At 47.3% G+C, this 27977-nt stretch overlaps 1 protein-coding gene across 2 annotated transcripts in view; it reads right to left on the reverse strand.

Moving 5' to 3' along the window:
* Window positions 1-27977, reverse strand: part of SPOCK1 (SPARC (osteonectin), cwcv and kazal like domains proteoglycan 1) — a 516740-nt gene that overhangs the window by 192296 nt on the left and 296467 nt on the right. The gene's annotated exons all lie outside the window — the stretch shown is intronic.

The following is a 27977-nucleotide window of genomic DNA, read 5'->3' on the forward strand; positions in this document are numbered from 1 at the left end:
TCTTGGTATGAATGACCTGGGAACCCCAGTGCATGCCCCCCTACAAGTCTCTACCAGGAATGAACAGGGAGCCTTCTATGTAAACAGGACATTTCATTTTGTGTCAATACATCCTTTCAAACGTCCCTTAATACCAACAATCTGTATGGAGGACTCGCTATGGGGCAGGGACTGTGGATAAACAAGAGAAAGACGCAGTACCCACCTCGTGAGCACCTGGCTAAGGGGGTAAACACACGTCAAAAGTCTACACGGTGGGTGTGGTGCAAAAACAATGAATACTGTTATGCTGAAAATAAATTAAAAAAAAAAAAATATATATATATATATATAATCCCCCCCCCCAAAAAACCCTAAAAACAAAACAAACAAAAAAGTCTACATGGGGTGAAATGACAACCTATATGGGGTTCCCAAAGGAGGAAGCCAGCTCTACAAAGATCAAAGTCAGGAAAAGGGCCCCGGAAGACATCTCGGCCTGCAAACCATTATTCACACTGTAAGGTCCATGTTCTCAAAACCCACGGCACAGCAAAATAGAGATTCTTCTATCTCACTTCCTGAAACCAGAATCCGGGTAGCAAGGCCCAAAGTGCCGTGCTTTTAAGCTGACTCTTCTGCATTCTGTTTGGCACTGGTTTAGGCTCAAGATGTGGGAGCAACAGCTCTTGGACTGGAAGAGAACCCAGAGAACACCAAGGAGGATGAGGGAAGAGTCCCAGACTGAGCCAAAAGACTCGCACTGAAGTCCAGTCTCGTGTTCTTGCTGGCTGTGTAGACAGGGACAAGTCATTGAGCTTCTTACACCCTTTCATTTCCAGTGGCCACAAGGCACAACAGCTGAGGTTAGACTGCCCAGATAAAAATCCCAGCTCTGCTGCTAAGCTGGGTGACTCTGAGCAAATCACCCATCCCATCTCTGCACATTACCTTTCCTTCCTTCTAGCATGGAGCTGTAAGTACCATCTACCTTGGAGGAGAATCCATCTAGCACCCTTAGCACAGCAGCCATCACCTGACACTCCCTGGACGCTTACCAACTATCATGATCATCATCGTCACCATGGAAGGGCAGTGTGGCCTTAAGATGGAGTCCAGTGGCCACCAATGGAAGGGTTCCCCAGGATTGGAACCAACCTTATTCAAGGTTTAAAACAGAGCTTTGCTTTCTTTAATGACTATGTAAAGTACCTATGCTCCAGCGAGCACCAGGGGTTTTGCTTTCTCCCAAGGGTACATAGCTGTGTTTAGGAGACCAGCGAAGTAAGCTCATGAATAGATTTAATTCAGAGATCCGGAGTTAAAGAAAGCCATGGAAGCAGGCACAAGCTGGGTGCAAAACATTCAAGCCACTCTCCTCGACTAGTCCTAGCACCCAGCCACAGGAAGCCCTTCTCACTCCCACCCCAGACATGTGACTTCTGCCCTCTTCCCTGCCCCAGATGTCCCATTAAGTCCCGGCACCTGCCGCCCAACATGGCTCACACCCCTGTCAAGTCTGGGAGAAGGTCAAGAACTCCCTGCCTAAGCTTCTGGCTGCAGCTCTGCCAGGCTTCAAACAAAATCAACAATCCCGTCCAGAAGCGGAAAAAATCAAATGAGAGGCCACAGCCCAGGGGAGGGAGTGTTTGGGCAGCAACACCAAAACCCAGCTCCCAGCTCGAGAGAGGAGTACAGAGAACAAACAACATTGAGACAAGGGACCCCCCCCCCCCCCCCCCCGAGAATCTTCATCTCCCGTCTCCTCCCCTGCCCTCTCCTCCCTCCTCGCCTTCACCCTCCCTGCCTTGGAGATCTGAGAGGATCCCCAGATCTGTGCTGCTCAGAGGCCTTGGTCCCACTGCATCCTCTCATAGCTCGGTCCCTGGAGAGTGCCCCACGTTGGCCTCTGCCTCACCCTCCAGGCCTCTTCCGAAATATGTCCAGCTCGGAGAGCCCACCCCTGACCGCCCTTCCCTTCGCTTCTCTGTCTCTAGAACCTGTGCCTCCCCTTCAAGGAACCGAAGCTGTGGTGAAGATCCCGTCTGTTCTCTCATCTGCCGTGCTGACCGCTGGATGCCCGGCGCCCACAGAGCAGGCGGCACACAGGGCAGGACAGGGAAGGACAAACAAAGGGAAGGGGCATGGGTGAAGTCGAGGCACAGAGAAGAGGAAACAGACAGGTTCAGTTGGGAGAGGGAGAGGAGACAGAGAGAGGCTGGAACAAAACCGAACAGAACAGAAGAGAGACTTTCTTCTACCCTGGGTGGTCAGGGATATTTTTATCTCTTGTTCTCGATGCCTCGAAGGCCACAAAGGCACTACACAGCTTCCACGGCTCGAATGGACCTGCTCTAGGGCTGAGGCCACCCTCCCTGAAGCTGCTGCCCCCAGACGTCGGCCCCCATCCCACAGGGCCTGGGCCGTGGCAGGACCCCGGAATCGCTCCAGCCCACAGCACTGGCTCCGGCACTTGGGGAGTCTTGGCAACTGTTCTAATTTGTTGACTTTCTTCACCGGCAGCATCCTAGAAGGACTCAGTTCCACACCAGGAAAACACCTCCAAAGCCTTGCACCGGGCTTCACACTGGCGACAATGAGAAAGGGACAGAGCCCAGGGCAGGCGTTAGGGGTGGGGGGGTGGAGGTAGAGGGGGTTAGGACACAGCAGTTGCTGCAACTTCACGGAGTCTCACTGTTGGTGTCAGGCTTAAACAAGGGCGCGTCTGACACAGGCGGCGCCCACCATATCCCCAGTCGTGATCCACATGTCCCCGCACAGCTGTCCATCTCCAAGTCCTTAGCATTGGCTGAGGGAGGGACGAGGTCACCTCCGATGTGACTGCATCCTCGGTCATTTGGCTCCACAGAAACTGTCCTGACCTAGAGGCCCACGACCTCCAGGTCACTCCAAAGGCCACATCCCAGTCCTCCCCTGGCTTGGTTCTCAGCTTCCCTCGCCCTGCCTGACCACGGCCTTCCTTCACCATGTGTCTCAGCCCACCCCAGTCAACTTCTGGCCTCTCTGGAAACTTCTCGACCTGTGAACGCTCCTCCCCCTCTTTATCTCTTCCCTGCTGCTGCTCCTTGGGGTACCCTCCTAACTCTCTCTCAGTCTGCTCTTCCAGAAAGGGCACAACCACCCTCCGCCCTGCTCCATGGCTTCAAACAGCTTTCACAGGGACGGCTCCCAGACACTTCTGCGGCCCACCTGTCCAGACGCCTGTTGCTCCTCATCCCGAGGACAATCCACAGGCTGTAGGACAGCCCCCAGGGACCTAGCTGACCTCAGCCTTCCTCTCCCCAAGCCACCTCTTCCTTCTGGCCTCCTATCGAGGCATCCTAACGAGGAAGATAGTCACCTGTAACCCCTTCCCTTCGCCAGCCTCACACCCTTCACTCCAGCCTCCCGTTAGTACCCCAGGCCCTCCCCACCAGCCTGTCACCATTTCCCATCTGATCTACAGATGTCCTGATCAAGATCTCCCCGTAATCTACCTTCTACCCGGCGTCCTTATCTGGCTAGAGCCCGTGTATGCACCGAGCACCCACAGTGGACTGGGCAGCATGGACAAAAAGCACCTCTCACTCTGGGCGTGTTCCCAGTGGCTCTGAATTCCAAACAAGACATAAGCAAGCTGTTCAGATACAGTTTGTTAAAAATGAGGATCTATAAGGATTTCCACAGGAGCCTGAGAGAGATGGAGAAAGCCATTCAAGTCACTTAGCAACAACCTCAGGGCCTCCTCCCTAGGGGATGCCATCAACGTAGCCACTGGTAGTGCTACCATGATACCCAGGAGGGTGTGATCCATTAGGAGGAATCCCAAGTAATTAGGAAGCATAAAGCAGTGAAAGGAGTAATGGCCCAAGAACATTTGTTTTCAGATCATTACTTGCCATACATTAGAGCAGACACCAGGCCATGGGGTAGTAATAGCCCTCTCACTTCTTTGCAGCCTGAAGGGTAGGAGTCACTACCCTACACAGTGAGCACGAGTCCAGGAGAGTCCACAAGACATCCTGGGTCAGGGAGGCACCACAGAACAGAGGGTGGAAGCTGCTGGCCTTTCAGATACTCTCATTATAGCGGCTAAGGCTCTTTTAATACAGTTTACTGCATCTCATACCTGTCTCCAGTGTGCACCTTGCTCCAGTCCACCTGACCACCACTTTCTGACTACACTCCCGAGACCTGGGGATCTTTCTCAAGCTGTCATCCCCAGCCTGGAATGCTTTTTCCACACTATGTACCATCCTTCAAGCCACATGTTACAGCCCAGGAAAGCTTGACCAACCTCTTTCCTCCTCCAAACTTTCATGTTGTGATGTGTGTGTGGTCTTCTCCCCCTACTCCTCCACGAGATCCAGGACAGGGCTGGGCAGGGCAGCTGTCTGATCCTGCCCTCTCTACCAAAGCTTATGTCAGCCCCTGGCATTGCACACAGCTCCATATCGATTCCCTGAGCCAATCAAGAACACACTGTAGGGGCCACATCCTGCAGAGCCTTGAAAAACAAGCCTTCCCAGGACAAGAGGAGGGAGCTTGGAATGAGCTTCCTATTTCTGTTCTATCCTTTTCATCTGAGGATAGAATGTTCTAGGCTGGGGTTTTTTCCCCCTCCTCTCTCTTGGTTCTTCTGTCTTCTCTTTCCACACAGAATCTTCAGGGGGCCAGGAGCTAACAGACACAGAAGAAAAACTCCAACTCTTCCTGCTTATGTTAGCTTGAGTCGGTTACTGAAGGTCTCGGGCTCTCTGAGGGTTTCTGCTTCTTTAAATCAGAAACACAAAACATCCCACATGTGGGTTTTATGAGAAATAATTAAACACGTCATTTACAGAGCACACAGTAAGTCCTCAGTTAACGTCCTATTCCCTTCCCTCCACCCCCGACTGCGGCAAGTCTCACTAAGCAGAGCACCTCACACCCGCCTGTGTCCGAAGGAGGCCTGCTCTGTGCTGGGAGCCTGCTAGTGGACTCCACAGCTTAGCATGTATTCGGGGGCTAAGCTGGGAAGTTCAAAGTCCTCAGGTTTCGAACAGAGAAGCCTTTGTTTAAAATAAGCGAGGTTTCATCTAGTGGTTCAAAACCTTTGCATCAATCACAATTTTCCTTTTTGAGAACTGTAGAACCTGACCTGTAGTATGAATATGTCACTCATACCCTTCCAGTAACCACACAGTATCAATGGGCTCTCGGACAGAGTTGCTTTGAGCTGCTTCTTTCTCATGGAAAATGAGTTTGCCAAGAGCCAGCCACTCCACTGACGGGGTCTCACTGCCTTTTGACAAGGTCAGTGGAGACACTGAGGGGTGGATACATTTGGGGGGAGCGGTCCCTAAAGTCCATGGGTCTTAAAGGTGAAGTGCTTATCTCCAGAATGTTCCCAGTATCTGCATTGTAACTAACTTACCATCTGCCCTTATGGAAGAGATACGGAAAGGGAGTGATGAAAAGGAGAGTGATATGCAAAACCAGCTCAGAGAGACTCCTTCCCAGGACTGAGAGGGAAGGAGTCCTGCAGCAGAGACCAGCATACGTGACAACCTGGCAATGGTGCGTAAAGCCACCTCTACAGGCGTGAAGCCCACAGCAACGGAGCCCAAGGTTACTTGTTAGTTACCCAGCAAGTGCAGCCACTTGGGTTGGAATAAAGACAACTGTACGACTAGTCTAAGTGGGACTAGTGGAGAAATCCTCACTCCTTAGGCTACCGCCCTCCTGGTGGCTGCCAGTGTTGGGCTGGGCAGTTACCAGCAGGGGCGCAGCCAAAAGAGGACATACAGCCTGGGACCGTCTCCCCTACAGGCGCTAAAGGGCTATAAGCAAGGGAGAAACACAATCTGAGCTACACTTTAAAAAGTTGACTGAGTTATCCTTCAATATAAGGATGGGCAGAGAAATCATGCACGCAAAAGACTACCAGCCACTAAAGTAAATGAGCTGGAACTACATCAGTCAAGATGGGTAAACCTTCAAGATACTTGAGATTTAAAAAAACAACAACAAAACAACCCATCTGTATGAGGGTTAGAACATGTAAAACCTAGCACACATTCTTTACTTAGATACACACAGAGTGAAAACACTCAGGACTCGAGTACCTCTGGGGAGGGAAGAAGGAAATGAGATCCAGGGAGGACACACTGGGGTCCTCACTGACCAATCTATGTTGTTTTATTTAAGTCAATGATCCAGAGCCGAGAAGGCTGTGTTAAAACTGGTGGGCAGCTACAGAGGTGTATTTAGAAATATATCACTTATGAAGAAGGACGCGTCACTGTGGTGGCTGTGGGGCAAGTGGATGGGAGGGAGCCCAATGGGAGGCCGGTAGACTGATGGTGGAGGTGACAGTGATAGTTCAGATAAGAGACAGGAAGAAAGAGAGGATGGCACTAGAGATAATGAGATGAGGACAGAGTCCTTGTGTGTCTTGGAGAAGACCCAACAGGCCTGAGGTATTGATGGGATGTTCAGGTCAGGTGGGAGTAGATGGATGGAGAGGAGGCACTTTGATGACCTGTTTCCTGGTCACAGTGACATGTGGCGGGGGTGGGGGGTGCAGGGGAAGCACCAAAGTAGGCTGAAGGCAGTGGAAGAGAGCCAACTGGTCAACCCAGGACATCCAGAAACCACCACCCTGGGCACCACTCTCTAGCAAATGAAGTGGGACACAGACATCTCCCCAGACCCATCATGGGCTGTCACCACAGATTATCAGGAGGATTCCCTTTATGGGTCACACCTGGTGCCTGCCTTTGATAAAATAACCCAATTAAGAAAGTGAAGGAAAGGACAGAGCTGAAGGCCCGGGTAGGAAGGCAGCCCACACTTAATTCTGCCTGCAAACCTTTGGGTACGACCAGCAGAGAAAAATGGGCGGTCGAGATGGTGCCCATGAATAGTTGATGGCTCGAAATGGCTTTGGGGACCCAGACGACCGTGAAATGTGAGCAGCGCCTGGTGGCCCCTGAGAAGCCACATCAGTGGTAATAATGGTGGGCTGCAGGTACAGAGTGCTGCTGATTTATTTCCCCTTCAAGGATATGCTGGGAAAGGCAGATTGAATAGCGTAGAAATGAGGCTGGGGGAGACAGAACAGTGCCACCGTGCAGCTAATGAGTCAGGGTCCCCCGGCCCCCAAATGGCCCTGGGCCTGAGCTCCGTCCTCTCCCAGACCCAGCGCAGAGGCTGCTTCTCCCACACACGTGCCGAGACACGCAGGTTGGGCAACTGCACAACTGTTCATCTCATTCACAGGCTGCCTGGGGTCTTGGTTTTCAGGGTACCTGGTAATGGCAACATGCCTGTTCCAGACAGAACACTCCCAGAAGGCAGGGGCAGTCTGGGCCCGCCACGCCACACAGTATCACTGACAGATGTGCAAAGAGATGGATGCCACAGAACTTCCTTTCCTTCGCGCTTTCGAATCGATAACCCCTTTTCATCACCAAAGGGAGAGAAGCTGCAGGGGGGCTTGTCATTCACATTCACTAACGAGGTGTTAAATATTGACCATGACGGGCAGAAGCCTGGCTCTTGATGTGCCCACTGTACAGAAGACAGACAGACAAGTGGACAGACACGAGAACAGTGGGAGAAGCTCTGCGGCTCCGGGGGGCGGGGGAGACAGGTGATGTCTAGGGTAGACCACTTCACAGCTGGCAATTCTTCCCAGGGCAAGCTGAGACCCGAAGGGCAAGAGGGCATTAGCTGGGCTTGGGTGTGGAAGGGTGTGTTAGGCAGAGGGAACAGGATGTGCAAAGGCACAGGGGTAAGAGACCACATGGGCTGGCCCTGCATCCACAGCAATTCAGGTCTGCTGAAGCACAGAGGGGCAGATGGAGTGTGCAGAGCTGAGGGCAGAAGGATCAACAAGGGCACCTGGGTCTCTTTCTCAGGACTCAGTCCTATGCCGCCCCACCCTGGAAGATGGAGAGATGTGGATAGCCCTGCCCTCTAGGAGCTCACAGACAGAGCCAAGGTCTCCCCACTTCATCCTCCACAGCCCCCACTTCCCTGACAGGCCCGCTCCTGATGCCAGACCCTGCTGGATTTCCCTCCAGGAAGGCAGCTCCTGCTGCTTTCTGAGAGCCCTTGCTGACGATGATCCTTCGGGGTCCGGAGGAAGGTCCTACCTGGTCCGTCCACAGAAGACTCCCCATTTCTGGTCAGAGCTTCCTGAAGATGCATACCGACAGAGTGTATGGCAGCACAAGGGACCCCAGCCCGTGTGCACAGGGTCAACAAGCTTCACCAGAAGGACAACGAAATGCCCAGAGCAGCCCCTCTCTCCCTAATGCAGTTCAGTCCCCATCCACAGTCAACACGTGAGCCAGAGAGACAGAAGGGCCTGGCCACAGTCCATGATTAAACCCACCACGCAGCAAAGGGCTCATCCATCACTGCTTGCCTTTTCTTTGCCCTCTAACAATGTAAAATGACCCTCTTAAAATCCCAAGTAAATAAGGTGATCTGGCCTCTCCCTTTAATTCCCCTCCGCAGTGAGTGGACCCACCACCCATGCAAGGGTTCCGACACCCCTCCCTCCAGTTGTAACCATCAATCTTTCCAACTTTAATGATTCTCTGCCCAACTAAGTCCTTTGGATTCCAGGGAAAGCTCCATCACACAGGTACTACCTTGCTGGCTTGCCTGGACAGAAGTGAGCAGTGAGTGACCTGAATCTCTCAGACATTTTAAAAGGTCAAGATCCAGTGCTCTGGTTTTGCCTAATGTGAACTTTTTTGGCAAAGACCTCTTAACAAACCAAATGGGTGGCCATGACCTTAGCTGGGATCCAGCCCAAACATCAGTATCCTCCCTACTAGGCAGGAGGCAGAAGATACGGGAGCCAGTACAGTGGGTGAAGGACAGGGCTGAGGAGGATGACTATAACTGGTCAGCCTTGAGCTTGAACAGCTCCCAGTAGCATGGCATGACGTGGGGAGGGGGGGTGTGACCCACAGTTCCAGATGTGTGAACTTTAGGTCAGTCCTCACCTGGACTGTCACCAAGTTCACTGCCCCCTAGAGTTGGAAATGAGAAGACAGTTATGACTGCATGCTCATCACACTGAACCACCGGGGTGGACCTCCCTCCGGAGACAGCTGGTATAGACTCCTTCCTCCATGGCAGAAACACAGATGTTAGCACTCTAGGTGGCAGTAAGGATGCCAAATAATGGGGACCCCTTTGAGATACTGTGACTTATAGTAGGAAATACCTATTTGGTCTTCAACCCTGCTCCTGACACAGAACACCTGAAATTTCCTAAGTGATGAGCATGACAAAGGTGGCTTTTGTTACATTAATGAGGAAAGTTCCTTTGGGAAAGCACTTAAGGATGGGGCTGGTCACCTTGAGAACCAACCACGTGAACAGACAGTTGGAACTTGCAGTCCCACACCCCGACCTCCAGGGAAGGGAGAAGGACTGAAAAATGAGTTCAATCACCAATGGCCAACAATTGAATCAACTGTGCCTATGGAAAGGAGCCTCCATAAAAATCCTAAAGGACTGGGTTTGGAGGGCTTCCCAGTTAGTGAACACATGGAGATTCAGGGAGAGTAGTGTGGTGGGAGAGGACATGGGAGCTTCACACTTTCCCCACACCTTGCCCTGTGCATATCCTTGATCTCACTGTTCCTGAGTTACACGTTGTTGTTTTTTTTAAAGATTTTATTTATTTGACAGACAAAGATCACAAGTAGGCAGAGAGGCAGGCAGAGAGAGAAAGGGGGAAGCAGGCTCCCTGCTGAGCAGACACTGCCCCCACCCCCATGTGGGGTTTGATCCCAGGACCTGAGATCATGACCTGAGCCAAAGGCAGAGACTTAACCCAATGAGCCACCCAGGGACCCCCGACAGTTTTTATAAAAGACCAGTAATTTCATCAGTACGATGTTTCTCTGAGTTGTCAGTCACTATAGCAAATTCATCATACCCAAGGGTAGGGGTTGTTGAAACCCCCATCTAAAGACAGTCAATTGGCATTCGAAGTGGTGGGGGAAGGGGACTAAGGTAACAGATGCTTCACCCTGGGTACAGGAGGGTGGAAAAAGTTACTGAGGAAAGTAGTTACTCTTCTCAGCCACTCAAATGCCCCTTGGTCCATCAGATGAACATTTACTGTGTGCTCCAAACATAGCTAAGTGCCCTAAGAAATAGGAGCCTTGCAAACTCTCCTTTGATGCTCAGTATCTCATCGATCATCATCTCAGTCCCTCCTGTTCCCTCGCCCACACTGAGTCCATCTACCTGCTGACATCCCCAGCACTACCTTCCAGTCCCACCCAAGATTCATCTACAACAACAGTATCTTCACTGCAGACCCCAAACCCAGCCCTCCCAATGCAGCCCATCCATCACGAAGCACCCAGTGGGAGCTTTTCAAAATGCGAATCTGTCATTGGAGCTTGCACACCCACCTGAGAGCCTTTCAGTGGTCTCCCACTGTTGCTAAGATGACAATATTCCTTCAAGTGCTCTGCTCAGCCCTATGGTCTGGCCTCAGCCGATTCTTCTGCATTCTGGCCTTCTTTCAATCCCTCTTAATTACCCCCACTACTTTCCCCAAGAGGGCATTTCAACTTGTTATTCCCTCTGGCTGCAATGCTCTTCCTTCTCTGTTTCCACTATTCAACTCCCTCCAAACTCAGCTGGAATTTCCCCCAGGAAAGCCTTCCCAAATCATCTCTATGTCAAGTCTTCCTTTTATAACCATCTAGAACGCTGTGTGCCTACTCAGCACTTTATCACTGTCTATAAGCTGTTTATTTATGCAATCATTTGACTAATAGGTCTCCCCGCTAAACCTGTGAGCTCTAGGACAACAAGAGCTGGGCTGCTTTCTGTTGTAACTGTGTGATCAACACTCCACAGGGTGCCCAGCACACACCTTGAACTCAATGTATGTTTGCTGAGTCAAGAATCTTGACCTCCAGGGGGTTGCAAGAGATAGTCTAGTTCATGATGGTTCACATCTAGGTTCAAAAAACCGACATCCAGAAAGGGAAATCAAAGAGCTCCCCAAAGCAGCTAGAGGGACCCCTGGGTGATGAGAAGGACTCCACCTGCCCTGTGACCTAAGAGAATCTCCACCACAGGATACCTGTTAGAAGATACCCATCGCCTTCATCTTGACAGCACAGTTGGGATCCTGAGCCCTGTGCGCAACTGTGGGAAGCTCACGGAGTCCATAAAGCCTCGAGAATGCACTTAGACATGGGTATCTCCCCACAGCACAACCCAACCCTACTCGGTACCCTGCCGGGCAGGAGCTCTGGGAGTGCTGCACATCCAAATTGAGCGACTGTCCTGAGCAAGCTGCTGGTGCCTGTTAGATGTTGCTCCACTAAAGCAGAGACGTCACTCCAGAAACTCCCAGAAAGATCATGATTCTCCAAGAAAAGAAGTAGGAGAGAACCTGCCTAGAATGAAAGCACAGTTCCTTCCGATCTCAGCTCTACTGGGCACTAGGCTAGGTGACCACCACTAAGTCACTCTGCCACGGGTCCATTTTGTCACGTACCAAATCAGGATAAGAATCATAATCCCTACCTTCTGAAGTGGTTGCAAAGATAAGAGAAACAATATGGATCGTGCGCCTGGCACAGAGGCCGCTAATTCTGCTTTCCATTTTAAGAGAAAAATCCCAATTCTGCTTTTCTACAAAAATAGATAAACTTAAAAATCAAATTGGGGGACATGTTGTACTTCTTTAAAAAAAATTAAGGTTCTTCTTTCCTGATTATCACAGTAATACATTTTCACTGAGAGGCAATAGGGGGTAGGAGATAAGGACCCACTGAACGGATTCAAATCTGTACCACTTCCTACCAGCTGCAGAGACCAGGAGGAGCTAGTTCAGCCCGCAGCCTCCAGGGTCTGCATCCAAAGAATGAAGACGCTAGCATTTCCCAGTTTATAGCCTCGCCGCAGAAATTAAATGAGATAATTCATGTCAGGTTCTTGATACAGCACACAACACCTTGCAAGGATTTGGTAAACATTATTTCAGTTGTCACCCTTCTCACTGTCACTCCCGGTGACATATTTTAAAGCCAGAAACATAGGTAATGAAATTCACAATGCTGCCACCAATAAAAAAATTCCAGGATCTTTTTTTTCTAGTAATCAATCAATACGTTTACAAAATTGAGGTCCTACACTGTGAACTTGGTCGTACCCTGGTATTTTCACTTTTTATGCCATCATTATTAAGAACAAAATGTCAGACTTCTATAACGCTCCATCATATGGCTGTATTAAAATTAACTCACCATAATAATTTTTACCAGATGTTGGCCTTATAAATAATGCTGCAATGAACATATTTCTGCATAGGCCTTGGTCCTCATTTCTAATTATTTCTTTAGGACAGACTTCTAAACAATGAACTCCTGTATAACAGAGCACATGGATTTTCTTTTTCTTTTCTTTTTTTTAATTCTTAACATATAACCAAGTGCTTTCCTCAATTTGTATGGTGCCCACCACAGTACTTAACATGCTGAGGGACTGGATAAAGAATTGTCATAGGGAGAAAACAGAGTAAGCCCTGTCTTTTTTTAAAAAAAATACAGGCTGGAGGTCTGAAGATGGCGGAGAAGTAGCAGGCTGAGAGTACTTCGGGTAGCGGGAGATCAGCTAAATAGCTTATCTAAAGATTGCAAACACCTACAAATCCAACGGGAGATTGAAGAGAAGAAGAACAGCAATTCCAGAAACAGAAAATCAACCACTTTCTGCAAGGTAGGACTGGCGGAGAAGTGAATCCAAAGCGACGGGAAGATAGACCGCGGGGGGAGGGGCCGGCTCCCGGCGAGCGGCGGAGCAACGGAGCAAAATCAGGACTTTTAAAAGTCTGTTCCGATGAGGGACATCGCTCCAGAGGCTTAACTGGGGTGAAGCCCAGGCGGGGTAAGCGCGGCCTCAGGTCCCGCAGGGTCACAGAAGGATCAGGGGTGTCTCAGTGTCGCAGAGCTTACCGGTATTAGAACGGGGAAGCCGGCTGCAGAGACAGAGCCGAGGAGTGACTCTCAGCTCAGGGTCGCCTTGAACCGGTCGCAGGCTCGGTCAGCTCGGAGCGCGGCTGGAGGCCAGGGTGACGGGAGTCATTTGGCACTGTTCTCTGAGGGCACACTGAGGAGTGGGGCCCCGGGCTCTCGGCTCCTCCGGGCCGGAGACCGGGAGGCCGCCATCTTTATTCCCGTCCTCCGGACTCTACGGAAAGCACTCAGGGAACAAAAGCTCCCGAAAGTGAACCCGAGCGGATGACTCAGCGCGGCCCCGGGTAAGGGCGGTGCAACTCCGCCTGGGGCAAAGACCCTTGAGAATCACTACAACGGGCCCCTCCCCCAGAAGATCTACGGGAAACCCAGCCAGGACCAAGCTCACCTACCAAGGAGAACGGCGGAATTCCAGAGGAGAAGAAAGCAAAGCACAGAACTCCTGGCTTTCTCCCCATGATTTTTTAGCCTTGCAGTTAATTTAATTTTTTTTTCTTTTTCAATTTTTTTTTCTTTTTCTCTTCTTCTGCTAAATTTTTTTTAACTTTTACCATTTTCTTTTTTTAACGTTTTTTAAATAGTTTATCTAATATATATATATTTTTTCCTCTTTTTATATTTTTTTCTTTATCGGCTTTCTTTTTTTTAATAGTTTTTTTTTTCTTTCTTTCTGAACCCCTTTTTATCCCCTTTCTCCCCCCTCACAATTCAGGATCTCTTCTGATTTGGCTAAAGCATATTTTCCTGGGGTTGTTGCCACCCTTTTAGTATTTTACTTGCTCCTTCATAAACTCTTATCTGGACAAAATGACAAGGCGGAAAAATTCACAACAAAAAAAAGAACAAGAGGCAATACCAAAGGCTAGGGACCTAATCAATACAGACATTGGTAATATGTCAGATATAGAGTTCAGAATGATGATTCTCAAGGTTCTAGCCGGGCTTGAAAAAGGCATGGAAGATATTAAAGCAACCCTCTCGGGAGATATAAAAGCCCTTTCTGGAGAAATAAAAGAACTAAAAACGAACCAAGTTGAAATCAAAAAAGCTATTAATGAGGTGCAATCAAAAATGGAGGCTCTCACTGCTAGGATAAATGAGGCAGAAGAAAGAATTAGCGATATAGAAGACCAAATGACAGAGAATAAAGAAGCTGAGCAAAAGAGGGACAAACAGCTACTGGACCACGAGGGGAGAATTCGAGAGATAAGTGACACCATAAGACGAAACAACATTAGAATAATTGGGATTCCAGAAGAAGAGGAAACAGAGAGGGGAGCAGAAGGTATATTGGAGAGAATTATTGGAGAGAATTTCCCCAATATGGCAAAGGGAACAAGCATCAAAATCCAGGAGGTTCAGAGAACCCCCCTCAAAATCAATAAGAATAGGTCTACACCCCGTCACCTAATAGTAAAATTGACAAGTCTTAGTGACAAAGAAAAGATCCTGAAAGCAGCCCGGGAAAAGAAGTCTGTAACGTACAATGGTAAAAATATTAGATTGGCAGCAGACTTATCCACAGAGACCTGGCAGGCCAGAAAGAGCTGGCATGATATATTCAGAGTACTAAATGAGAAAAACATGCAACCAAGAATACTATATCCAGCTAGGCTATCATTGAAAATAGAAGGAGAGATTAAAAGCTTCCAGGACAAACAAAAACTGAAAGAATTTGCAAATACCAAACCAGCTCTACAGGAAATATTGAAAGGGGTCCTCTAAGCAAAGAGAGACCCTCAAAGTAGTAGATCAGAAAGAAACAGAGACAATATACAATAACAGTCACCTTACAGGCAATACAATGGCACTAAATTCATATCTCTCAATACTTACCCTGAATGTTAATGGGCTAAATGCCCCAATCAAAAGACACAGGGTATCAGAATGGATAAAAAAACAAAAACCATCTATATGTTGCCTACAAGAAACTCATCTTAAACCCGAAGACACCTCCAGGTTTAAAGTGAGGGGGTGGAAAAGAATTTACCATGCTAATGGACATCAGAAGAAAGCAGGAGTGGCAATCCTTATATCAGATCAATTAGATTTTAAGCCAAAGATTATAATAAGAGATGAGGAAGGACACTATATCATACTCAAAGGAACTGTCCAACAAGAAGATCTAACAATTTTAAATATCTATGCCCCTAACGTGGGAGCAGCCAACTATATAAACCAATTAATAACAAAATCAAAGAAACACATCGACAAGAATACAATAATAGTAGGGGATTTTAACACTCCCCTCACTGAAATGGACAGATCATCCAAGCAAAAGATCAACAAGGAAATCAAGGCCTTAAATGACACACTGGACCAGATGGACATCACAGATATATTCAGAACATTTCATCCCAAAGCAGCAGAATACACATTCTTCTCTAGTGCACATGGAACGTTCTCCAGAATAGATCACATTCTTGGTCCTAAATCAAGTCTCAACCGGTATCAAAAGATTGGAATCATTCCCTGCATATTTTCAGACCACAATGCTCTGAAGCTAGAACTCAATCACAAGAGGAAATTTGGAAAGAACCCAAATACATGGAGACTAAACAGCATCCTTCTAAGGAATGAATGGGTCAACCAGGAAATTAAAGAAGAGTTGAAAAAATTCATGGAAACAAATGATAATGAAAACACAACGGTTCAGAATCTGTGGGACACAACAAAGGCAGTCCTGAGAGGAAAATATATAGCGGTACAAGCCTTTCTCAAGAAACAAGAAAGGTCTCAGGTACACAACCTAACCCTACACCTAAAGGAGCTGGAGAAAGAACAAGAAAGAAACCCTAAACCCAGCAGGAGAAGAGAAATCATAAAGATCAGAGCAGAAATCAATGAAATAGAAACCAAAAAAACAATAGAACAAATCAACGAAACTAGGAGCTGGTTCTTTGAAAGAATTAATAAGATTGATAAACCCCTGGCCAGACTTATCAAAAAGAAAAGAGAGAGGACCCAAATAAATAAAATCATGAATGAAAGAGGAGAGATCACAACGAACACCAAAGAAATACAGACAATTATAAGAACATACTATGAGCAACTCTACGCCAACAAATTTGACAATCTGGAAGAAATGGATGCATTCCTAGAGACATATAAACTACCACAACTGAACCAGGAAGAAATAGAAAGCCTGAACAGACCCATAACCAGTAAGGAGATTGAAACAGTCATCAAAAATCTCCAAACAAACAAAAGCCCAGGGCCAGACGGCTTCCCGGGGGAATTCTACCAAACATTTAAAGAAGAACTAATTCCTATTCTCCTGAAACTGTTCCAAAAAATAGCAATAGAAGGAAAACTTCCAAACTCATTTTATGAGGCCAGCATCACCTTGATCCCAAAACCAGACAAGGATCCCAACAAAAAGAGAACTACAGACCAATATCCTTGATGAACACAGATGCAAAAATTCTCGCCAAAATACTAGCCAATAGGATTCAACAGTACGTTAAAAGGATTATTCACCACGACCAAGTGGGATTTATTCCAGGGCTGCAAGGCTGGTTCAACATCCGCAAATCAATCAATGTGATACAACACATTAATAAAAGAAAGAACAAGAACCATATGATACTCTCCATAGATGCTGAAAAAGCATTTGACAAAGTACAGCATCCCTTCCTGATCAAAACTCTTCAAAGTGTAGGGATAGACGGCACATACCTCAATATTATCAAAGCCATCTATGAAAAACCCACCGCAAATATCATTCTCAATGGAGAAAAACTGAAAGCTTTTCCGCTAAGGTCAGGAACACGGCAGGGATGTCCGTTATCACCACTGCTATTCAACATAGTACTAGAAGTCCTAGCCTCAGCAATCAGACAACAAAAGGAAATTAAAGGCATCCAAATCGGCAAAGAAGAAGTCAAACTATCACTCTTCGCAGATGATATGATACTCTATGTGGAAAACCCAAAAGACTCCACTCCAAAACTGCTAGAACTTGTACAGGAATTCAGTAAAGTGTCAGGATATAAAATCAATGCACAGAAATCAGTTGCATTTCTCTACACCAACAACAAGACAGAAGAAAGAGAAATTAAGGAGTCCATCCCATTTACAATTGCACCCAAAACTATAAGATACCTAGGAATAAACCTAACCAAAGAGACTAAGAATCTATACTCAGAAAACTATAAAGTATTCATGAAAGAAATTGAGGAAGACACAAAGAAATGGAAAAATGTTCCATGCTCCTGGATTGGAAGAATAAATATTGTGAAAATGTCTATGCTACCTAAAGCAATCTACACATTTAATGCAATTCCTATCAAAGTACCATCCATTTTTTTCAAAGAAATGGAACAAATAATCCTAAAATTTATATGGAACCAGAAAAGACCTCGAATAGCCAAAGGAATATTGAAAAAGAAAGCCAAAGTTGGTGGCATCACAATTCCGGACTTCAAGCTCTATTACAAAGCTCTCATCATCAAGACAGCATGGTACTGGCACAAAAACAGACACATAGATCAATGGAACAGAATAGAGAGCCCAGAAATGGACCCTCAACTCTATGGTCAACTCATCTTCGACAAAGCAGGAAAGAATGTCCAATGGAAAAAAGACAGCCTCTTCAATAAATGGTGTTGGGAAAATTGGACAGCCACATGCAGAAAAATGAAATTGGATCATTTCCTTACACCACACACGAAAATAGACTCAAAATGGATGAAGGATCTCAATGTGAGAAAGGAATCCATCAAAATCCTCGAGGAGAACACAGGCAGCAACCTCTTCGACGTCAGCCGCAGCAACATCTTCCTAGGAACATCACCAAAGGCAAGGGAAGCAAGGGCAAAAATGAACTTTTGGGATTTTATCAAGATCAAAAGCTTTTGCACAGCAAAGGAAACAGTGAACAAAACCAAAAGACAACTGACAGAATGGGAGAAGATATTTGCAAATGACATATCAGATAAAGGGCTAGTGTCCAAAATCTATAAAGAACTTAGCAAACTCAACACCCAAAGAACAAATAATCCAATCAAGAAATGGGCAGAGGACATGAACAGACATTTCTGCAAAGAAGACATCCAGATGGCCAACAGACACATGAAAAAGTGCTCCATATCACTCGGCATCAGGGAAATACAAATCAAAACCACCATGAGATATCACCTCACACCAGTCAGAATGGCTAAAATTAACAAGTCAGGAAATGACAGATGCTGGCGAGGATGCGGAGAAAGGGGAACCCTCCTACACTGTTGGTGGGAATGCAAGCTGGTGCAACCACTCTGGAAAACAGCATGGAGGTTCCTCAAAATGTTGAAAATAGAACTACCCTATGACCCAGCAATTGCACTGCTGGGTATTTACCCTAAAGATACAAACATAGTGATCCGAAGGGGCACGTGCACCCGAATGTTTATAGCAGCAATGTCTACAATAGCCAAACTATGGAAAGAACCTAGATGTCCATCTACAGACAAATGGATAAAGAAGATGTGGTATATATACACAATGGAATACTATGCAGCCATCAAAAGAAATGAAATCTTGCCATTTGCGACGACGTGGATGGAACTAGAGGGTATCATGCTTAGCGAAATAAGTCAATCGGAGAAAGACAACTATCATATGATCTCCCTGATATGAGGGAGAGGAGATGCAACATGGGGGGTCGAGGGGGTAGGAGAAGAGTAAATGAAACAAGATGGGATTGGGAGGGAGACAAACCATAAGTGACTCTTAATCTCACAAAACAAACTGAGGGTTGATGGGGGGAGGGGGTTGGGAGAGGGGGTGGGGTTATGGATATTGGGGAGGGTATGTGCTATGGTGAGTGTTGTGAAGTGTGTAAACCTGGCGATTCGCAGACCTGTACCCCTGGGGATAAAAATATATGTTTATAAAGCTGTAAAAAAAAAAAAAAAAAAAGAAAGAAAGAAAGAAAGGATGAATCCCCAAGTTTTGTAGCAACATGGACGGGACTGGAAGAGATTATGTTGAGTGAAATAAGTCAAGCAGAGAGAGTCAATTATCATATGGTTTCACTTATTTGTGGAGCATAACAAGGAGCATGGAGGACAAGGGGAGATGTTGAGGAGAAGGGAGTTGAGGGAAATTGGAAGGGGAGGTGAACCATGAGAGACTATGGACTCTGAAAAACGATCTGAGAATTTTGAAGGGGTGGGGGGTGGGAGGTTGGGGGCACTAGGTGGTGGGCATTGTAGAGGGCACGGATTGCATGGAGCACTGGGTGTGGTGCAAAAATAATGAATACTGTTATGCTGAAAAAAATAAAAAAAAATTAAAAAAAAAATACAGGCTTACTGAATAGAAGAAAGATTTTCTTTTATATTTCTTTGAATGCCCATTTGAATGAACATTTTTTCACACTCATTATTTTTATGTTCATTATTTTTTCATGTTAATTATTCTTTCATGCAATTTTGTACTCATGCCTTTAGTAAAATTTCAGTACTTTTATTAATTTATAAATGCTTTTTATATATTAAAGCTATCACCTCCTTCACTTCCTTGTGACAGTACTTTTCTTAATTTACTTTGTTTTACTTTTGACGCAAATTGTATTTTAATTTTAATGTAGTCAAATGGTCTGATTTTAGTTACAAGATCTCCTATTCTTAGGGTTGGATGAAAATTCAACCATGACCTCGTCTAACTTTTTTGTGTTCTCATTTTTCATACATAACTCTTCCTAAATAAATGTGTCTCACTGGTTGGCGGGAAACACCTACGTACCTTAAAGTATTGTGCAGAATTTCCCAGCACCATGTGAATAGAATAATTCTTTTGGTGCTGCTATAACCATGAGCCAAAGACCTACCACTGACTACCAGGATTTGTTTTTGACTCGTGGATTCTAGCCCACTGTTACATCTGCTGAATTTTACATCAGCTCTTCATGGGGAAAACTTATCTTCCTCAGAGCGTGAGTCAGTGGATCCTGTCATACTGTGACCCCAAGGACATCAATCAGTACTGGTGTCTTCCCTCAGATGACAGCCACCTGTGACAGCATCAGCCTGTGCATTAACACCAAGACCCCACTGCAGGAGAAGAACATGGTGTCAGTGCAACATATGTCTTTGGTGTTGTTCATGCCATTCAGACCCAGAAACCTCACCTTATGAGTTCTCGTCCAAGCCATGGTTTCTGGCTGTTCCCTGTGTATATTGTCTGAAGTCCAGGCTGGTCAGAAAAAAGCCTGTAGGGCTCAGTTACCACACAGTTAATTTTTTGAGCAAGAAGTTCAAGTGTCAAGGATAGTTCTCAGCTATCTGTGGTTATTCCCTAAATCTCACTGACTCTCAGTCCTTACTTGACTTGCTCCTTCAGCCTCAAGGAAGCTCGCTGATGTCTCCATCTCCCTCCATACTTTCTTAACCTGGGTCCAGGACAACACACTGTCCTGGTTCTCCACCTTGCTTCTGGAAATTCCCTCCTAGCCTTTCAGTACTTCCTGCTCATTGTCCCAGCTTCTTCTGCATGCTGGAGGTCTGAGGCATTAGTCCTAGTTCTCAGACCTCTGTGCGCTTCTGCTTCTACTCCCTCCCACCGTGATCTCATCCAGTCTCAGGATTTTAAACACCAAGTATAGGCTGATGGCGTTTCCCAGATATTCAGGTTGGCGTATTCAACAATCAACAGCCAGACTTCGAACATGTCCCAAAGTGAACTGACCTTCCCCAGCAAACCAGCTCCTCCCATGGTCTTCCCCGTCAAAGCCCTTCAGCAATCCCCCAAAAGAGAGTTAGAATCTGACTCCATCTTTCTGCCCACACTATGACCATGCTGGAACGAGCCATCACCCACCGTCTCCCAGTCTCCCTGGCTCTGCCCTGAGCCCTCTGCAGAGGAAAGTCAAAGTCCTCACTATGCCACCTCTCTGTTCTTATTTCCTGGCACTCTGCCCCCTGTTCATGTTCTTTCCGATGCCCTTGAGAGTCCCCAGACAAGATGGGCACACCCCTCTTCTGGGCCTTTGTACCTGCTGCCTACCCCCTTCTCCCCAGTGGTCGTCTCGCAGGACTCCTGCTCCATTGCCTCTTTCCTCATCGTCACCTTCTCCAGGAGGCCCTCCCTGGTCCTAACGGAATGCTGAATCTCCCGAAATAAAACAGCAACTCTCCGCTTCATGCTCCCTTTTCCTGCCTTACTTGTTTCTTTCTGGCACTGACACTGAACAGACTCTACATTTTACTTACTTAGCTTGACTCTTGCCCTCTCCCCCCTCACCAGAAACTAAGCCACACAGAGACAAGTATTTCTGTCTGTTCAATGCTATACCTACGGAACCAGAACAGTGTTCGGCACACAGTAGGGTCTTAGTTCCTCAGTGCACCAATGGACAAATACTTGGATGGATCAAGAAATCCCTCTTTGATGAACAAGGAAGCAGAGTAGTCAGAAAGCCTCCCCGGCTCCAAACTTCGACCCAGAACTGACTGTGTCAGGGGGTCTCTGTTTACAACACTGGGAACAGGAAGTGAGAGGTTAAGTCGGTAACACTACGGATCAAAACCAGATCTATTTGCCAAGCCCGGCTCTGCTTTACAATGCAGCAGGCCCCCTTGTCTACTGGCATCCTTAGAATGTAGTTTTTCTGGGGAAAAAAAAATTAAAGGGAGGACAATGTGAATCTCAAGGCAACTGTCTTCTTGAGTTGGCCCAGGAAGGGAAAAAGGCATCAGCAAGACAAAGCCCGGCACAGAGCCAGAAAGCCAGTGAGGGATCTGACTGACAGAGAGAAGAGGTATTAATTCATCAAAACAAAAGAGACCAGGAAGGCTGGGCCAGCGGAGAAACAGGGTGCTCTCGTAGGGGCCCCACGGACGAAACGGTGATTACAAAACAAAACAGTCCTAATAAGATTACAGCCGATAATGAATCGGCTACAAAACTCTGGAACGATGTTAGGATTTTAATAAGCATCCCCCAAAGAGCACTCCGTCAATTTCACAAATGCCCATTCTCATCACTTAACTCTAAGGGGGGCGGAAAGCGGCCCCACCTAGCTGTTTCTAAATTAATAATGTGCTTCATTTCTGTTATGCCTCAGAAACAAAGCCACTGTAACATTTCAAGCTGTTTTGGGAGAATTTTAATATTCTCCCTGCTGATATAAACAGAACCTTATTAACTAAGTCCCAGAGATGCCACAGTTGGGATATAATCCAGGCCCTAGTGCCAAGCACAATGTTAACATTTGAAAATACCTCCTGTGCACACTTCATTTGGACAAATATGGCAACATTAGCTTTTCCCTAGAAAAACGGGAAAGGGAGAAAAAAGGTAGCTCTGTACCCCCTTGAGAAAGGCTGCTTAATCCCAGTTTGGATAAAGACTATGGTGGTAAATGGTACATACTATCTCTTTCTCTCTCTCTTTCTTCTTCTCTCTCCTTTTTCTCATCTTTTTCTCTCAGCTCTAAAGGAGCTGTATTATAAATAAAGCTGGGCCCATTCCATAGATGGGAAAGCAGAGAAAACCCATGAGACTCTCATACAGATTGAAACTGTATCACAGGAGGGGCGCCTGGGTGACTCAGTGGGTTAAGCATCTGACTCCTGATTTCAGCTCAGGTCATGATCTCAGGGTCATAAGATGGAGTCCTGGGGTCGGGCTCGGTGCTGGGTGTGGAGTTGGCATGAGATTCTCTCTCCCTCTGCCCCTCCCCTCTTCCTCTCTACCTTAAAAAAAAAAAAAACAAAAACGAAACTGCATCACCAGAGGACACAGACCTATCAACACAACTGAGGCCTTGGCCCATGGGTCCCAGACGTCAGCCCCACACCCGCAGCTTCTCCATCACTGCCTGAACACCTCATCGCCCCGGGGCACTCAAGGCTTCCAGGCACAATATGCCGTCAGTCACGTGAGCAGAACAAGGCTGCGTGTCACCAGATGCAAGTATTTCCAAATAATCCTGATCCCGTTCTTAGGACTCAGCCTCTAATGACAGCCCGGACCCTTGAGGCAGCAGCCAACCTGCAGGACTCCCCCATCACAGCACAGGAAAAGCGAGTCACAGAAGAGTGAAGAGAACAAAGGGAAGTGAAGAAGGGAGCAGGGAAGGAAGGTAGGGCTGTCCACTTGTGCGTCATCTGGACAAAGGAGCTATCAGGGGAGCCGACTGCTAACAGACGCTTCTGTTTCGCTGCTGTCCTGGTGCTGGGAATCCCAGAAAAAAATGAGAAGGCAGCATGCGGTGTGACAATGTGACAAACCAGAGAAGCCAGACTCAAGTTCAGGATGAGCTGGGACTCGGCTCCACTCAAGACCTGATTTTATGCCTCGGAATACCGAGGCGGACAAGAGCACACACACACAAATGCACACGACGTATCAATCTCCTGGCGTGCCTGGCATATTCAAATGTCTCCAGGAGAAGCAGTGAGTAACAACTGTATTGAACAATGCTCCGAGGCTTGACCGGAGCTCAAAAAGACTCTCCTGCACTTGTAAATAAGTTAGACGCTCACAGGCTGAGACGTCACCTTCACATGAGGAGCTCAGCCCCAGCCAAGGGAAAGAACAACAAAGCATTCTTTTCCCTGAATTAAAAAATCAGGTCACAGTAAACTCAAAAATAACTTTGTAAAGGCTAAGGAACAGAACGGTTGTTCTATAAATAATCACAAGCATCCATATTCATGGTGAGCCTTTGAAACTGACTGGACAAGTAGTTTCGGAAAAGCGAAGTCTGATCCTGCTCAAAGAATGTCATCCATATTCACGTCCTGAATATGCCCTAATCAACGAATCAAAGTGCTTGACTAATTAAATGCTGATTGCTTGTTGCACAAGGGTGAAAGTCAACCATCTTAGCCAAGGTTTGAGTTATTCTAAGAAATGATGATAGTTAAGCTTTTCCGAGCCGTTTTATGCCTCCTGAGTACATTACCCTTAATGAAACTCCATTGAGGCTAATGATTACCTTGGTTTAACCAATAACTAACGGATGACATCCTGGTCTTTATTCCCCCAAGTCTGTAACGGACACTGTGGACACGACTGATAAACTTGGAACGCTTTTCCAGTCTTGACCACTGAGTGTCAAGGAATGACCCGGCGACCCCCCCGGGTCACTGCTCGGCCTCGTGGAGGCTAATCTGGTGTGGGAAATGACAGCTTCACTATGCCTCCCCTGCGTCGGAGGGGAACACTTCCCAAAATCAAGGTGGCGAGGCAAACTGCATGGGACTTACTCTTAAAGTAAAAAGAACGATGAGAGGATCCCGGGCCTGAGCATCTTCTGGTTCCCTCCCTGGGGAAGTCCCGGGAGCTGCTGCTAATTACTGATGTTCAGCGTATGATTTCCTTATCATTACTGCTATTTACCCTTTTTTTTCCTTAGGATGGCATTACCATGTTTACCTGAAGGGTAATGCATGCTTTAGCTAAATGAGAAAATCATTCTCTCTGCTCTAATCCTTCAGAATTTTGCATACGATGCTGCTTAAATGAATTTAAAATATCTCACCAAGTCGTCAACAAAAATTACTTACTCTACCTGGCTCACAACTTTTTGATTTACAGGGTGCTTTCTAACGTTTCATGTGTAAACAAGAAACTACACCTTTCTTTCTTGCTCATTCTTGCTCAACTGTCTTTCCTTCAGAAATTAATCAGGCTGACTGGAGGGACGTTACAGAAAATCTCCCCCTAAGTAATGTGGATTACTGATGTGCCGCCCCTTCCCACGAGAGGGGAGATGTTGAATTCTTCCAAAACCTCAAACTCAGGCAACATGGGAAATAAGTCTGCCTACCAGGTAAGAGCCTAGGCTCTGGACATTGACAGATCTGGATTGCAATCCAGTAATACATGTTTTCTTGGTGGCCTCGGCTGGTTAATGAGCCAACCCAAGCCTTGGTTTGCTCCTCTGTAAAATGGGAATAATTACCCTCTTCTCTTGGCTTCTGATGAGGCACCAATTAATGTGTCTACCAAGTCTATAGCACTGGCTTGATAAATGTTAAATGCTAATATTATTTTTTATTTTATCTGTAATATTATTAGTAATGTTATGTTAGTAATGTCCATAGGATGCTATGCCAGTAGCACAGTAATCTTGAAAAGAGCAGAGATTTTTGTAAACCTGATCCAACAAGACCTACAGACCTTCATGCTTCCCTACACTGTGTCTGCTTTTTCTCCCAGAGAAGCAAGGCAGCAGACTGACAAAACATACTGATTGGCTTCCAAGAGTCATCAATAAATGGCACCATCCCCCAAGTCACCGTCAAGGCAGAAATCTAGGAGCCACCCTTGATTTCACCGCTTTTCTCTCATCTCTCAGCCCATGTTGCTGTACCATAGATTCTATCTTTCAAACATATCCCACATTCTGCCCCCTCTCCTCCTGCACACCCAGGGCTCCGCCCCAGGCCATCATCTGTCTCCGCACCAGCAAAACAGCAGTGAACCCTGTAGCTGGCCTCCCACACTTCACCTTCTGTCTCTACCCAGTCTCCCCAAAGCCAGTCTCCATCCTATAGCCAGAGGCGGCTTAACACCCTCTCACGGCTCCTCGGAAGAGAGAATCCAACACTCAGAAGAAGATGATCTCTTCCTCTCACAGCACCCCCACTTGTTTGGTGGTGGTGGTGGTGGTTTTTTATAACAGTTCTCCATTTTAACGCCACTGTGGCTTTTTTCCCTGGGTCTCTCCGCTCTGCTGCAGGCTTCCCAAGAACGACTGGGGTGTCCTCCTTCCTTCGCCACCAGCCTGCCTATACGTAGCACCATACTCCGTACAAGCACTTACTGGGCCTGATCTGAATTCTTCGAGGCTTGTGATGGGCTAGGGTGAGCTCTGGGCTTTATTCTGCATGGTCAGGGACAGGGGCAAACCCATGTGAGGCTGGGGGGCAGCCTATTCATCTCAGGGAGGGGAAGGTACCCTTGTCTCAGAGAGCTGCGTGCCTTGTGAGTGGTAAGGTCCCCAGCCCTGAAAGCATTCAAAAGCAGGGACTAGTCAACAGTTCACAGGAAACAGCGACTAGGCTGCCCAAGCTGGCAGGGGCTTTCATGTCTAGGACTCCATGACACAAAGGAGCTTAGCCCTTGGCCACGATAAACCCTCCGGGGCAGGACGGGGGAGGGAGGGCAGGAATGGGGGAAGGGCAGCTGGACATGCCCCCAGCTTCGTGACCTCAGTTTTGGAGAAGACGCTTGTCCAGTCAGAGCCACCGCTGAAGGCGAACCATTATTCCTCACAGGCTCGCCGGACACACAGTGAGTACCATCTCTGTGCCCGGTTAGCCCAGCTTGTCTCTGGAAAGACACACAGTGAAGTCAGAGGAAGCAGATCACCCATACGTAAGCTCTGCGGGCGTGCTCATGTGTGTCTGATGTGGGTCTTGCTCATCCGGGCCTCCCCCGCAGCCCCAGGACACCGGCACCATCAGAGCCATTACCAGGCAGCTTGCACAGCGCCCAAGGTCAAATATTCTACAAGCGAAGGCGGGATGAGGCCCCAGGCAGGCAGGCAGGCAGTCAGAAAACACACACCCAACCCTACCACTATCTGCAGCACAGCAACGGGATGGAAAATTCAGTATGTACCATCTTTCTCAGTTCCTCTAGGGGAAACCACAGGTGGTGTCAAAAACCCACTGGACATCCTTGTTAAGGATGCCAGATGGCAACAGATTCCAAGGAGCGAATTAATAACCCTAAGTTGGAGCAGTCAGGGTGAGGTTCAAGGAGGGGTTTCCTGAGAAGGCAAACACAAAGTCCCAGAAGACTCTGAGAAACCCGGTCCAGCCCCCAGAGCTTCTTGCACAGGGGCTCTACCAGCTCACCCCAGAAGGCCCACAGTAAGCTCCCCCATGTATCCCCAAAAGGCCTTCAAACTGCACAGGCCTGTCAAACACAGCAAAGCGCTTCCAAGAGTCCCTGCTACCTGGAAAAGCCCAACAGGGGGACATTATTTTAGGGATGCATACAGAGTCATAGGCAAAACCCAAGGAGCACTCAGTTGGATTCTGGGGCCCTACAGTTTCCCAGCCGGGACACATGAGGCAAGTGACTTGCCCTTCTGGGTCTCTGCTTACCTGTCTAACACAATGGCATCCTGAGCCGTGGTGATATGTAAATTAACAGACACCATCAGGAACTGCTGATATAATCCAGTAAATTATAATTGCTTTTACTACGTTACAAACAGCATAATTAATATAAGTAGGAGAAACTTCACATAAATATCATCCTAGCTGACATTTATTAAGCATTAACTATATGCCAGGCAACGTCTTATGAAATATACTTGGGTTGTTGTACTTCATTCTCCAATTCCCCCTTCAAGATAGGGCAACTAACCCCATTTCACAATCAAGGAAACTGAGAACAAGGAATTAAAGAACTTGGTCAAGGGACACAATGCCCAGTAATTGTCAGAGCCCAGGTAGGAGCCCAGCGAGGGGACAGCAGAGGCCACAGGCTGAGCCGTACCTTACCAGCCTGTCAGGAACAGGAGAAAAGGGCACGGTGTCCCTCAACGTATGTATTTTTCACAAGCATGATCCTTCATCCTAAGTGACACGGATCTCCTCTAATTCAGTCTCCTCTCATCCAGGTTCTATGGTATCCAGCTTGGAACGCGGAGGGGCCTCCTGGCGAGCCCCATCCATGCCTGTCACAGGCCAGCATGGTTGTCCTTCTGCCCAGGCTGCTGTCATCCTACACTCCCCAGAAACGGACCCTGCAGGCCGGGGGGCAGGCCTGTGAGCACAGAGCTCTTCTAATGGGGGCTATTCTGAAGTGGAACCCCAATACCAGCTCCAGCATTCTCTCGATTTACAAGTATAAGATATGGTAAGTAAATGATTTACAGGCATACCTCGATTTCCTTCATAGTTTTTTCCATCGAATTTTTTTACCTGTCAGGGATGAGGTCTAGGCCTTGGCTGCAGCACTGTGTTGCAGGCTGGCCCTGGGTTCTCCCGCACATCCCAACCAGTCACCTGGGTTCCTACTGGCCCCATA

Source organism: Lutra lutra, chromosome 5 (assembly GCF_902655055.1).
Source record: "Lutra lutra chromosome 5, mLutLut1.2, whole genome shotgun sequence".
Lineage (NCBI taxonomy): Eukaryota > Metazoa > Chordata > Mammalia > Carnivora > Mustelidae > Lutra > Lutra lutra.